Below are 12,703 nucleotides of genomic sequence, written 5' to 3' on the forward strand. Positions count from 1 at the left end.
TCTTCTGTCTCCTCCCCCATGCTGGTTGTAACCTTTCTTCCCTTCCCTGTCTGCTTACCTAACACCAGCTGCATCCTGTGTATATTTGTTTTCCTTTAATCCATGCAATGGATCAGTGACAGACCCCCACTGTAATATTTTAAATCAAAGCCCTTTATCTTGAATTGAGCAAGGTCAGGAGAAGCTCCTTAAAGCATCAGTTGTATTTTCTATCTCTGCCTCAGAGCAACTTAAAGGATGGCTCAACAGGATTAGTAGAAAGTGCAAGATTGGACAAATGGATTTGGCAGGGGCTGGCTGGTGGGCCTGGGGGAGTGGGAGTTTGCTGTGCTGGGAAGTGGGAGAGCTGGGCTCTGCTCAGGGCCTCTGTTGTTGCCTGCTGCCCACGGTGCCTCTGGGCACGTGAAAGCAGCTGGGCTGATGCTGAGCACAGTCCTGAGACTGCCCTGGGAGAGAGCAGTCTCAGCCTGCAGCACTGTTCTTTGCTAAGCAAGGCTACTTAGCACTGGCTGGGTGCATTAGGGCCAAGGCACAGGGGATGTCGTTCTGTGCTTCAGGGATCGTTGCCTCAGCACAAGCCGCTCTGCAAAGCCTAGAGGGACATACTGACCACAACAGAGCTATGTACAGCTGGAACAGCATGGGTCAGGCCTCAGGAGCAAGCCAGGACACCATTCCCTGCCGTCGCAGGTCCCTGTGGCAAGCTTCCCACTCCCTCCCCAGCCTGCTGGGTGCTGCCAGAGGTGTGAATTAGCAGTCCAGAGGTGCTGTCGTTAGACTCTGCTTCCTTGGCTTGGCTTCTGCTTCCCTCCTTCCCTGTTTTGTCTTATGCTTTTGCAAGTGTATGTTTTAGAAGAAAGTGTCAGGCTTGCGGGGTGACAGAGGGGCAGCTGGCCACACACAAGCTCTCCTTGCACAGCCTGGCTGGCACACTGTGTAGCCCTGACCAGGCTGCAGCCTTTGCTGCCCCAGCACCTCGCTGCTGCTGGCGGCATCAGTTCTCTCTCCCCTCCTCTCACCTGGGGTGTCTCCTCCTGGGGCATGGTTGGCTCTGTGTGGGATGGGAGAGGGTCTGCACCAGGCTGACCAAGCTGATTTGACCAGTCACCTGTGCACCCAGCCACCAGATTGTCCTGTTCCAAGAGGGACCGATCCCTTCCCCACCACACAGTGAATCTGCACCAAGCAGAAGCCCCAGTCCATTTGTTCTCTGCAAGTGACTGCTTCCCTCCCTCACCTGAACTCCCTCTGTCCCGTACTGTGTTCTCAGTGTACTGGTGTGCTCAGTGGTCAGAAAGGACATTCATGAAGAGCATCTTCCTCAGCTGCATCAGGCTACTACAGCCTCTTCCACATCAGGCAGACACCCCCTCCTTGCACATGGTGTTCACAGGCATACACCCATCATGTGTATGTGCACACATATGGCACCATGCATCGAGATGTTGAGGGAACAGAAAGTCACACAACCATGACCTTGCTTTCCCAAGCCTCCCAGAAAGATGGTGTGGCTGGATTAACCAGGGACATGACACTCCTCCCCCAGTGCAAAGATTTCCCTCGCAGAACTTGCCATACCATCATCTTTTCATTAGCAGCCTTTCTTCTGAACAGATGAAGGGTCTCTCTGGCACCATCCTCCTGAACCAATCTGAATGTACACCCCAGGGCTCATCTTCAGCCTGGGGCACCCCAGCCCCTCAGCATGTGCTGCCCATGGGGGAAGCTCAGGCCGGTTCCTAACAGAAGAGGATTTGCATGCATGGTGGGGGAGACAGCCTGGCCTGTTTATTCTTAATGTTCCATATTATCTCCATTAATAATGCTACCTCTGCCTCACATGCTAATTAAGGCTCAAGATTGTTAATGTAACAGGGAATTTGGGCAGAGACCACACAAGACTGGCTGGATTAAGTTAACCTTATGGACTGTTAATGGATCTCCTGGAGGGGAATTTCTGCCTAATGAGAATCTAGCTTGAATGCTAATCAGGGGCTCGCTCTCTGCATGTCCAGCTCTCCGCATGTCCAGCGGAGTCAGGAAAGCTGGTGAGGCTGCAGGGCAGGACACGGGGGAGGCATCAGCAGGAGCTGCTGGTGAAGCCGAGAAGGAAAGAGAAGAGTGCAGGGCTGAAGGGAAAGACCTCGAGGAGAGGGAAGAACTGGGGTGAGTGAAGTAGTGATGCTGGTGGTGCTGCACAGGGGAGAGCCCCTAACAGGTGCTGAGGCTGGCCCACACTCTTTGTGGTGAGCCTTTAAATATTAACAGAAAGGGCTATTTCCCCTGGTTGTGATTGCCAGCAGTGAAAAGGTCACCCAAACTGCTTTAGCCATGAGCAGGGCTCCTCTCTAGGGAAAAAAATCCTGGGACGATCCTGGCCTGGCTCCTGGAGACCTGCACCGTGGGTTGTGGCTGCTGCTGCCTTGCAGATCAGAGCACTGGATTTGCCCAGCCTGTTTTGTTGTACGGTGTGGGGTAAAGTTTGGGGGTATCAGGGATTCAGTACTGCAGTTGAGGCAAAACAGATGAAGCTCAAGTGTTAGGCTGCTTTTTCAAGGCAAAACTGTATGATGCTGGTCTGTATGAAACTGGGTCTTGCTGGGAGCCTGTGAAGCCTTCCAGGGAATGTCTGCATATTTTCACATCAGGTTCCTGTGTGCTAGTTTTGCTCTCCAAAGGGAATAGGTGCGGAGTAGGATACAGGGCAAAAGCAAAGCCTGAAATGGAGGGCAGTTGTTTGCATTTCAGTCTGGGGAGTTGAGTAATTTAGATCAGCCCCAGAAAGGGTAGGGTGTCTGGGAGGAAGGTAGTGATCTTCAGAATTGGTTAAAGAAATAAAGAAATGGTTTTGGGGTTTTGTCTTGCTCAAGTCCCACTGCCCCAGAAGATGCTCCAACTGGGCAGGCTCTGTGCTTTGGATCTGAGCCTGAAGGTTACTCAGTACATATGGGATCTGGCCTGAAGTTTAGCCTTCTGATGTGGGAGCAATGACAGAGCAGCTAAGTCGTGTTGCTTTGGCTCCAGAACTGTGAGTTTTAGCTGTGCTAACTTCAAGCGGTGCGAAAGGTTTTTTACACCAAACCCAGCTGTAGGTGATTCTGGCCGGGGAACTGAAAGTCAGACAGGTATCACTGTAGCTGCAGGAGCCTCTGTATATCCCCGGCTATAGGGACAGCCGTCTCCTGTCTCCTAACTCTGTTACCTTGAGCTGCCTTACCTGAGCTGTGTCAGCTTTAGATGGTCCACAGCATGGATGTGAGCCATGAATCTGGTTTGTAGTTTGGGGTTGAGATTTGTGGATTTGGGTGAAATTTTGTGGGTTTGTGATGCAGTTCCTGGGGTTTGGAAATGGGTGACAAGGACATGGAATGGTAATAGATCCAGTTCAGGTTGTCCAGTGAGGTTTTTCTTCACTTTCTGGCTCTTGGTATGGGAAGATACCAGGGAACTGCAAGGAAAGGAGTTCCCTTGCTGTGTGGTGGTGTGTGGGAGTTGGTTCCCAGGGCAGAGTATGCTGCTGCCAGTAGCGAGGGGAACTGAGGGAAGGTGAGAAAGGAAAAGCAGAGACCAGGAGGAGAGGCAGTGCAGGAGCCAGACAGACTGTTCCACTCAGGTTGGGATCCTGTCCCTGCAAACCTGCATGCACCCAGGGGCACACGCAGCACCATAGTTTTGTGCTATACTCATAGCATTGCTTTCACAAGGATGCTCACGCTGCAGGTGTGCAGTAACACACTGGTGTCACACAGAGGCGTAAATGCTGCCACACAAGCAACAAGACAACTCACAGAGGACACATTGCTCCCTATGACACCTCACAAATGCACTGTTGTTTTCAGCAAAGAACAGATTTGTACACATATGCACTGTTCACCCTATAGTACAGCACTTGGATGCACAGATGTAACATACACATTTCCTACATTGATACTGGGAGTCCTCTACCCACAGCAGACATACAGAACAGCAACACACAGATGCTCACCAGATGCCACACATTCCTGCACGCTCATGTGCACACATGACACACGTTGTCCATGTTGCCCCCTTTCAGCATTATCCTATGCAGAGGGACTCACTTGTGGCAACACTGAGAGACACATGTGTTTTTGTGTCTTCCAGGTGTCCTTGCTTGCCAGCACAAAACTGGCAGGTGAAGGTGAGGCAAAATGCATCACTTTGTGATGAACGAGGTGAACATTGCACCAATATACACATGTAAACATGCTTACACATTCCCCTTGGCTCGTGTTTGCCTTGCTTTCTCGCTCCCTTTTGCTTTGTTTAGCCAGTCCCATTCCCCTAAAGCACAGGGGGAGATAGTCTGGAGTTCAGTGTAGGATGATGGGTCCCTTTTCCACTAGTGGCTCTCTTCAGCTGCTTAGCTCAGTGCTAAGTGTGTCAGAGATGAAGATTCTCCTTGCCTATCCACACAAGACACCTCCGTGTTACTTCTCAGCACCTATTAGAAATCCTGAATCCAAAAGCCTCTTTAAATTGCCCTTATGACCGTATTTTAACCCACGTAGCACTTCAGGCCATGGTGGCTTTTCCAGGTTCAGCAGCATCTGTTAGCTTTGACCAAATGAGGCAACCGCACCTCCACTCTGCTCTGTACAAATGCTGCCGAGGTCCAAAAGACTCTCTCACTTGTCCCCTCTCAGCCTGCATTATTCATCTCCTGTAATGCAAAATGGATGTTTGTGGGAAGAGGCATGCAGGTACAATTGAGCATAGTGCCAAGGAACAGACGTTCCTAGCAAGCTGAAATTGCCTGGGTGCATGGGGAAGTTTAGCTGAGAGAGAGGAAATTTTTACTCCTTTAAAGTACTTCTGAAAAGTGAATGGTGGTGATGGTGGTGGTGGAGGGAGAGAGGAAGAGGGGGTAGTTTGGAGGGGTTGAGATGGTGGCACGTGGAGCTTCCCCACATGTTTCTCCTGGCTCCTTTTGTACTGCCACACAAACGTGTGTGGTCCATGTGTGGGGAGTGGGAGTACTTGGGAGGAAGGTGTGGAGTAGGTGGCTTTGGGGAGTGGAAAGTCTGTGTGCCTGAGTAACGGTGGGGAAGGTGTACTTGCATGAACTAGGAAGGGGGTTGGGGGGTGTTTGGTGAAGAGCTGTGGAAGCCGGGTGCTGGGGCAGGCAATGTCTGGGAGGGCAGGGAGCTCCTGGATGAGGCTATTGCAATGTATGTTTCACTTGCACATGACTTAACACTGAGGTGTGGCTGTATGTGCTTGAAGCCCGTGGCCATCCAAAAGCACAGGACAAGAGCTTGCGGGACTCCCTCTGTTTTCCCTCCGTGTGGCTGGGGCTAGACCTGACCGCAACTCCAGCGCTCCCTGTGCCCAAGTCACCCCCATGCCAGCCCCTTTGTGTCTGTGGGCTCTTTTTGTACCTGTGCCAGTACCCACTGCTCCAGTGGTTCCAGTACAGACCCCTGCACCAAGTGCCTGCTGTTGCACCAACAGCCCAGCTGCTCTTCCCCCCTGGAAACCCCATGCTTTCCCATCCATGCCTCTCCCATTTCTCTGGGGCACGAAGGTACATGTGCTTGCCCTGATGCCGAACCCTGATCACTCTCTGTCATCTGCTAGCAGTATCATGCTGTGACACTACAGAGCTTGTTAAACAAGTCTGGCACAGGGCTCACTGTGCCATCCCTGGTGCCGGGCCGATTTCCTCTCTTTCTTTCACCCCTTCTTACCCACCTCTTACATCTTGTCTCTCCTGGGGCCTGGGGAAGCTGGTACCTTCCTGCCCAAATCTCTGCTTCCTGAGGGTTTATGCACTTTGCTTAGGTTTTGCAGTCACATCCCTGATGCCCCTATCAGCCAATTCCAGAGCACTTGGGGCTGGTGGGACCTTGCACTCTTTGTTGCATGCAAATTATGCACATCTAATACCAGAAGAAAGGAGGAAAGGGGAAGGGACGAGTGTGGATGCTTTTACAGGCTTTCTGCTCTGGAGACTTTGCCCTCAGAAGCTGCAATACGTGTCTGCAGACAGATATACGGGCTTTGCTGGAAGATGGTAGAATGGGCAGAACTAGAGAAAGTGCAAAAAAAAGGGAAGATCTCAGAGATGGAGGCAGTTTAAGCAGCATTGGTGTGGCGGTGGTAGGTGTGTGTGTGTGTGTGTGCCCCCGTGTAGTTGCACAGAATAATACAGCTGTCTCCAAAGTGAGTTCCACCTTCATAACTTTCCAGAGCGGCATTTTTTTCTGTGAGTGATGCTGGCTGCCTGCATTTCATGTGTAGTTTGTTTGTCTGCCTGTGTTGGATGCTGATGAGTTTTGTGTTTTCCATGTGACAGAATATGGCTGGTATTTGATGATGCTGGGGCTAGCGTTTAGGATCCAGAAGGATGGTATGCCTCTGTGTGGGCTGAGTTAGGTAGGTAACAGTATCTGATGTGATGAGTTTGTATGCTGCAGGCAATTTGTAAGTACAGTATATTTATCTGTGATATGCAGCCAGTGGTGCTTGCTTGACTTATGTTCCTAAGTGCATGAGGATGTTTTATACGCTTTTGTTTTCTTATAGATCTCTGCTTTGTGATATGCTGGTGTGCTGTTTGCACTGATACAGGCGTGTGTGTGTGTGTGTATGTGGCACTTTTTCTGGTCTTTGATATGGAGGTAGGCTTATTAAATTATGTGCATTTGTGCAGTGACAGTTCTTATAACTAGTCAGGTGTTTGTGTGTGGTAGATACGTTCAGATATTCAGCATGCATTTGTGCAGTGGTCAGTATTCACTGTGCTGTATATAGACATTTTGGCTGTGTACTCATGAGTGGTGGAACAGGCTGGGTGGAGTTGATGTGGTTGTGTGATGGTTGTCTGAAATATCTTGTATGCATGTTAATACAGCTGTGCAGCCTCATGGGTGCAGGATGTATGTGATGAAGGGAAGCACTTCATCCTTTGGAAGGACTCTGAATTTTTAGGGGATGTATGCAAGGGCATGCACATGAGGGTATGAAAAGGCCAGGGGGGGGTGTGTGCATGTGTGTGTGTACAGCATTCTTGCAGGGGGGTGTGCCTGGGTGATGTGAGCAGGGCTGGGAGGCAGCATGTCTGCGTGCGTGCGGCCGTGTGTGTAGGCACACTTCACCTTCTCACAGCGCGGCTCTGTCAGCACCTTGCCCTGCACTGGGCCAGGTGCTGTCTCCTTTCTGTGTGCAGTGGTACAGCTAGGCTCTTAGCATACAGGCCATCCTCTTTCCATCCTTTAAGTCTCTTTCCATCCGTCCGTCTGTCTGCTCTGATGCCCGTGTCCAGTTGTCTGTTCCCATAATCGCCGATAAGCCCTGACTAGCTCACACCCCACACTGCCTGTGGACTCAGCAGCTGTGCATCTCTCCGTCCCTCCCACACACACACATTCACACACACACCCTGGATCTTCATCTGTGGTATATTCAGTTGCCATTGGAAACCTAAGAAAGAAGTGAATCTACCCTCCAAGTCTTAAGCTGGTGGGTTTTTTTCCTTTTTTTTTTTTTTTTTTGCCCTCCCCTTTCCTCCTCACAGAAGGCAAAGTCGCTCACAATGAATCCATGGCAGCTTCGATCGAACGGTGAGCTGGAGCACCTACTCACAGGCCACTCCTTGATGTGACTGAAGAGAGGCCTTTCCCAGCGCTCAGCAAGGAGAGCAAAGCCCTGGATATACCTCCCGCACCCGCGGGCACCCCCAGCACAGGCACCGGGAGGTAAGCCAACCTCGGCACCTATGTCCATGCACCTCTCTCCATCCCTCCCTCCCGCTCATTGCTTGTTCCCCAGAGGTGCGAGGGAGGGGAAAGGCAGGGGTTTCTGCTACGCTGTGAGCAAAATCTAGGCTTTTATCAGCTCCCCCCCCATAACGGAGAGCTGCTGCGTCCCCTCCAACCCCCTTTCCTTGCAGCTCTGCATACGTGTGCAGGGAGGGGTTGCTTGCAGAGCAGCAGGGGGAAGCGCTGCGGGTCCCCTGCTCACAATCCCTAGTGCGTTCCTCTCCTTTCCCATCCCTCCCTTGGCACCCACCTGTCTGCTCTTCTCCCTGTGGCATTTCCCCCCCCCCCCCCCCGCCCTGTTTCTCCGGAGAAGGGGCAGGCAGGCTGACGCTGCTGCAGCGGAGCAGCAGGCTGGCTTGGCCAGCAGCACGGCTGGGCTCTGCGGCCCTGGCCTGGGTCCCCTCGGGGATGCAGCTTCCAGCAGGGCAGGAGTGGACATCATGTTACTGGGAGTGGGGCATGCAGTGGGGGGATTCCACACCCCGCCCCCTTTCCTCCTCTCACAGATATTTTGGGTATCCCGATTCCCCACGGAGGGTGCTGGCCTCTATTTCCTAGTCAGGTACCTCCTCTGAATGCCCAGCCCAGCCCGGCACAGCTTTTGGGGTGATGGGCAGGCTCTTTGTCACTGCTTATCTGCTGTCCCCTGGTGCTCCTGCCTGGCTGGAAGGGATGTTTTCCTGCCGGAGACAGTGTGTTTCATAAGCTCGGAACACCGTGTGCCCTGCACAGGCAGCGAAGGGGCCCGGTGCTAAGCCTGACCCATTTTGGGGCACAAAGCTCCTGGGAGCACCTGAAAGGGCCTCCCGCCGCCTGGGGCTGCCCTCCGTGCCCCTTTCCCCAGCTCCTCTGCAGGGAAGGCAGGAAGATCAGCTGAGCTGTTTCCATGCCATGTCTCTGTGCTGCTGAAGCTGCTGTAGCATGGGGATAGGAGGGAAGTGGGGAGCAGCTGTTTCTCCCATTGCCTGGGCAGGCCCAGATGTGCTGCTGGCCCTTGAGGAGCGTGAACGTGCCTGGAGGTGTTTTTTTCCTAGAACAAGACTCTAAAGCAATAAGCTGCTGGCAGGGCAGCAGTCAGAGGGCATCCTCAGAGGAGTGGATTTTAGAGGGGAGGTTTGGGGGTTTGCACCTGTCAGACTGTGGTTTCAGGCTCTGCACAGACTCTGGCAGACACTGAAGTTCTCTGAGTCAGGTTTTGGGGCTGCTGCATTTCTGTGAGGGGAAGTGGCTGGCAGGGCCTGTGCTTCTTTGCAGCCCTGGCAGTGGTGCTGGTGTGGTATCCCCTGAAGGAGGTGATGGGTTGCTCCCCTCCTGCCCAGGTCCCACCTGGTGAAGCTGGCAAGGAGGATACGCCTTCCAGTGCATCTCCCTGCTGCCACAGCAGGACCCTGCCATCAGTATTCCCTGGCTGCAGTTCCTCAGTCCCCTTTCTCTGCCTACCCCTGCACTTACCCTTCCACCTGAACTGCTGCCTTCAACTTCTGTCAGGTGATGCCGGATGGTTTTCTTCCTCTTTTGGGGTACCTCTGAGCCCTGCTTTTCCCCCTTTCAACAGCACCCCTTCCTCACTCCCTTTGCAGTGCTTCCCATCCCTTGTGACACCCCAGTGCATGCCATGCTGGGCAGGAACCGCTTTGGGCAGCCTCGGGAAGGGCTGACGTTCCCCGGCGGAATTATTTCTGGATGTTGCTGCCAGCTGACAATACTGTGAAGTGATCTTTTCCCCTGTGGTTTGCACCCTCTGGTGTGCGCGACCGCATGTGTGTTGCAGGTGTTGGAGTGACTGTAGCATTGTTGATGTGTCACTCTTCCTCTTGGCCAGGGCCTGGCAGGGAGTGTGACCATGCAGTTGCACTCAGTTTCATTACTAGGGAGTTTGCAGAAAGAAAGCTCTTCCTGGATGGAGCTTCTGAAGCCATTTGGCATTGCTTAAATTCCTCAGCCCTCTCAGGACATGGCCTTGGCACTTGCTCAGGGTGGACAAGACAATAAATTCAGCTCTAGGGAGCTTGGTACTGGGTCAAAACTGCTGTGGCTACATGGTAGAAAATGCTGATCCAGTATGAACTCACTCTGCTGCTTCAGATTTGTTTAGAAAACAATGTTGGCTTAACTCTGCACTGGCAATGTTTATGTTGCGTTGGGTATTATCTGTCTGCACAACTCTAGCTTGATGCTGGCTCAAGTGTTGTTTGTCCTTCCACATCTGGCACGCACTCCGGATCATGTGTGCTCTGGCTAATTTGACAGATGCAACTGTATGCTGCAGCCAGCCTGCTTCAGTCCCTCCTGTCAGGCAAGCTGGTTTGAAAGAAGGTTGAATTACAGTCTCAGCAGGGAGCAAGCCATGTCCCACACCAGGCAGCTGCCCTCCTCTTTCAGGAGTTATAACGACCGTGGTCTCTCAGGTGCCTTAAGAAGTGATGCATGGCAAGGCAGAAACCCAGCTCTCTGTAGCTCCATCTCTCCTAGTGCCCTCCCAGCTCTGGGGAGATCCTAGAGAGACAAGTATGTTCTCTGGCTGGTGGCCACCTCTCGGTCTGGCTCTCCTCAAGGGTTTTTGAGTGGTGTCTTGCACACTGCTTGCTGCCCTGGATCGTGTGTGTGTGGGGATGAGAGGATGACACCAGCTGGGAGGAGGGCAGGCATTGCACTGAAGAGGGAGGGAAGGGTTGTCTCAGCAGGACAATGTTGCTCTCCAGCCCTGATCACTTCACGGCCCCATGGCTGTTGCAGAAGGCCCAGGAGAGTTACCATTCCTCATAGGCTCATGCTGGCAAAAAACTGGGTTGCACCATGGGTGGGAGCCAAGATAGCCCCATTGGAGGCGGGGGCTGATTTGGGACAGAGCAAGAATGCAAACCCTTACTTGCTGGACTGCAGGGACTGTTTCCAGATCTGTCACTCAGGTGCTTGTGTTGCTGAGGGAGGTAGTTCTGTTTGCAGGGAGAGCGGAAAGAGCAGGAAGGTGGTTAAGGGTGGCTTGCCTTATGCTTGGGTGTGGACATGTGCAAGTCTCTGGTGGTAAGGAGGAGTGTTTGCTGTCTGGGTTTTGCAGACTTTACTTTAAAGCCCAGCAAGATGAACTTTTGGGTGTTGAAGCCAAGTGACACTGCCTACAAACCCTTGTTTCTAACATCTTCTGAATCTTAATCCCAGCAAGGCCCCCATGCTGTGCCTCGGTTTCCCCTACCTTTACAGGGGGCAGGCTGTAGCCACAAACACTGAGGGAGAGGAGGTGGAAGGGAAGGAGCTATGTGAAGGCATGCATACCGTTTGCACAGTGCTTCAGGCTGCACAGAGGGATGCTGTGGGGAAAGAGAGGTGCAGCCTGTGGACTCTGCTGTCATGGCTGTGTGCTGACGTTTGCAGTGGGCTGGATGCTGGAGGGGAATCCGTAATGACCAGGGTGCTGTGTGCCAGGGCTGAGGCAGTGTTTCACTCAAGCCTCTGTTTGTTTGCGAAGAGAAAGGGAGTTTGTGGCTTGTCACTTGGGAAACAGAGTGGGGATTCAGCAGCGGAGGGCAGGCTTCTTGGCTGGGCCTCCCCAAGCAGCCACACCATGTGTCTGTGTGTGTTTCAGGGGAGCAAAGGGGACCCTGGTACAGGCTATGACTGGTGAACGGCAATCCCAGTCCTCCGTCATTTCACCTCCCCCTTGTACCCTCTGCACAGCCACTGCTGAATGGCCAAGGACAGCCCTGAGATGCACATACGTCAGACCCATGCGTGTGAGGAGAGGGAGAGGAGTAAAAGCCTTGCTAGAAGAGCATCTGGGCTACCTCCCTACCTGGCTTAGCCCTCATGTGGTAGCACAGCCTCTGTGTGGGTGTCCATGCTCCTTCCTCCCAGCCCAAGTGGGCACCTTCAGCAGGGTTGTGCCTGGTGTGTGGGGCCAGGTCACAGGCTATGGAGTCATGCTGGGCTAACTTGAGGGATAACGACTTCTTCCTTCCTTGAGCTTCTCCCCTGCCTCACCCCTGCTGTGCATCTTCATGTGTGAGTCCTGCTTCGTTTCCTGGAAGTGGAGACCTGCAGGCAGTGGAGGGGAGGTGTTGCAGAGGAAAAGGGGACTGCAGGGCACATAGGGGTATGGAGGGGATGAAAACACTATGAAAGAGGGAAGACCTAAGAGAAAAAGGACAGAAGCAGCAAAGGAAGAGAGGAGTGGAGCGGGAGGCAGGAAGAGAGAAGCATGTCTCTGCAGTGCGAATGTGGTGTAGAAGTCTCTTGTATAGATATTACAGGCTAGAGTTCCACCTCACAACGTTTGTACTGGGTACAGATGTTGTCTGAGAAGCTGTGACAGGAGGACCCGCTCTGCACAGGGGGCTGCTCATCTCTTATCTACCTCCTTAACCCAGGGAATAACCAGTCAGATATTCCCTTCTGCTCTCAGCTGTCTTCTCCTGTGCATGTTCCTCTGCTCCTGATATGGAGGAGGGATCATGGCTGAGAAATGCCTCCCCATGTCCTCTGTCTTCCTGGCCCTGGCCCTGCGAAGCCAGAGGAGGTGAGTGCACTGCCCAGCACTGCTGGGAATTGCTTTGCTATGTACTGGAGGGATGTTGGTGAGGTCTTAAGAGGGAGCCACAGGCTTGCCTTTAGGACTGCTCCCCAGAAATACTTACAGCCACATTGCCTCACATAGGACGCGTCCACAGGGAATGAATTCAACATGCTACACGAGGCAGAATTTTCCCTACAATTGCCCCGTCGACACGTCCCAGAAGAACTGAATAGCAGCAATTAGAAAAAAGGGATTTATGGAAGTTTCTCTTCCTCTTTTACGAAATATACTTGAGTATGTATCCATCATATAAGGTAGGCATGCCAGGTCTGTCATAGGTTAGGTAGATGTCATACAGATGTTTTGAGTGTCATTTTTGATAGGAGGGTGGCAGTTTTCAGAAGCTGGAATG

The 12,703-nt window shown here is 52.6% G+C and overlaps 1 long non-coding RNA gene across 2 annotated transcripts in view; it reads left to right on the forward strand.

The window, feature by feature from the left end:
- LOC114010916 (uncharacterized) overlaps positions 1 to 12,703 on the forward strand; it is a 50,188-nt gene that overhangs the window by 9,134 nt on the left and 28,351 nt on the right. For both annotated transcript variants that reach the window (XR_008747811.1, XR_003552619.2), the window contains one exon: positions 7,538 to 7,718. This is a non-coding gene — a long non-coding RNA (uncharacterized LOC114010916). The remainder of the gene's footprint in view (positions 1 to 7,537; positions 7,719 to 12,703) is intronic.

Source organism: Falco peregrinus, chromosome 6 (genome assembly GCF_023634155.1).
Source record: "Falco peregrinus isolate bFalPer1 chromosome 6, bFalPer1.pri, whole genome shotgun sequence".
In the NCBI taxonomy this organism is placed as follows: Eukaryota; Metazoa; Chordata; class Aves; order Falconiformes; family Falconidae; genus Falco; species Falco peregrinus.